The sequence below is a fragment of the Scleropages formosus genome, unplaced genomic scaffold (assembly GCF_900964775.1).
Source record: "Scleropages formosus unplaced genomic scaffold, fSclFor1.1, whole genome shotgun sequence".
NCBI lineage: Eukaryota > Metazoa > Chordata > Actinopteri > Osteoglossiformes > Osteoglossidae > Scleropages > Scleropages formosus.
Window position 1 is genome coordinate 669089 of NW_021641040.1, and position 2214 is coordinate 671302.

Genomic DNA, 2214 nt, shown 5'->3' on the forward strand with positions numbered 1-2214 from the left:
TACGAGTGCCTCAACCATAAGCCTCATCTGAAAAGCCATTTCCTTTGTGTTTAACTGATTTACAGAGGTAGATTTTTTTTTTTTTTTTTGCTATTGGGTCTGGGGTTCGAGTACCGCTTGGGGTGCCTTGCGACGGACTGGCGTCCCGTCCTGGGTGTGTCCCCTCCCCCTCCGGCCTTACGCCCTGTATTGCCGGGTAGGCTCCGGTTCCCCGCGACCCCGTATGGGACAAGCGGTTCAGAAAATGTGTGTGCGTGCATGCGTGTGTGTGTGTGGAGAGTGTGTCTGGTTGCTGTCACTGGGAGGTTCAGTGGACTGGAAATGGGGCTGAAATAGGAGTGATTCATAAAGGAATCAGGAGGAAAGGATACAGTGATGAATGTCAGCTCGGATTCAATGACAAGTCCTGGGTTCTGTGCTGCTCTGGTAGGAGTTACTATGTCAGTCACAACAACACACAAACTGCCATAGCTGTACACCCTTCCTGCAGAGTAGGAGTGTATGTGGACTGTGGGTCTGGCACTCTGTCCTTCTACAGCATCTCCTTTGGTGAACTGACCCTCCTGTACATGTTCACCTCCACATTCACTGAGCCCCTTTATCCTGCATTTGGGCTCTGGGGTTCAGTGTCCCTGCGTGAAGTGAAATAGATACCAGTGTCCTGGGTCTGTTTCGGTTTATTACCACTGGTTTATTGTTGGTGTGACTTAGACTGGCTGTATTTATTTTGTTTTATTTTAATGTTTCCTTCAGACTTTGACTGGAAACAGCGATTAACTCATGGTAATAAACTTTATTGCTAGCTGAATGAATAACGAACTGAAGCAGGACCCACTAATGTGTTTATTGCTGGTCAAATGCTGCCTGAACTGTACACCTGTTGTTCATAATCACATACAATTAATACTAAACAAACTCAGGTTTCAAGCTAACTGCTCCATTGTCTCCCGCTTGAACACACCTCACTTTTATCACCCAACATGGTGGACAGCACTGGACCGGAAACTGCACTCACTTCCCACAATGCACCCTTGTCTTAAAGTAACACTACACTCTTACGGCTTCATGTCCGTGTTCGTCCAGTTCGTCCTCATCAAGCAGTGCTGTGCTGACTGTGTGAGATGCTGATTGAAAGAGAATAAATAAATGAAAACTGTAGAGCAAATATTTATTTACTTGTAATGACCCTGCCCTCGGTCTCGAGTCCCCGGACGTCACAGCCGTCCCCGAAGCACTGCCCCGACACACCTGTTCCCGGTTTCCCCGTCCCCCCCCCCCCCCCCCACGCTATTGTGAATAAAGAGTGGCGTTAGCCAAACACCTCTCTGGGTTCGCCTCCGTCTGTTGCAGGATATGTCACAATCCTGGAGCACTATGGAAGCAGAGAGGGTTCCTAAGGAGTACTGAAAAGCTCATACAACATCATCAGCTGGTGTCTAGCCTTTTGGAGGCACTGATGTTGCCGTCGAAGATAGCAGTAGTAAAGTGCCAGGCACACACAAAAAGAAAGGACTCTGCGAGAAAAGGAAATGAGAAGGCGGATTGGTGGGCAAAGCATGTGGCCTTGAGCCCTGAGGCGCCTATGGTGTCATTGTTTCTAGTCTCTACCCCTAACCCAGGTGTTTCTTTGCTGCAAACAGGTGCCACAGAAAGGGGAAAGGCGAGATGGTTTCATGTGGGGGCCCAGAAGACAAAAGATGGTGTGATTGTCTCTACTAACGGTAAACCTTTTCTCCCCAGGAGGACGTTCCCTGGAGTGGCAAAGATTGCACACGGCCTGGATCACGCTTCTCGCAACACCATGGTGACTACCATCTCCCAGTACTGGGAGGCCCCAGGGTTTTCCACTGTCGCATCGACTTCCTGTCAGAATTGTCTGATTTGTTCAAAGTACAACATTGGTAAAGGGGTGTCAGTGTCGCAGTCACACACGCCGCTCCCAGGAGGTCCTTTAAACCATCTAAAAATGGATTTTATTGAACTCAAACCGTCGCGCAGTTTCAGATACTGCCTAGTTATTGTTGATCTCTTCTCAAGGTGAGTAGAAGCATTTCTGGCCCAGAGGGCCGCAGCACACACTGTAGCAAAGTGCCTGCTAAAAGAAATACTGCCTAGGTGGGGTGTCCCAGCTCGGCTCACAAGTGACAACGGGGCACATTTCGTAAACTCAGTTGTGCATCAGTTCTCCGAATGAATGGGAATACCTAAAGTATT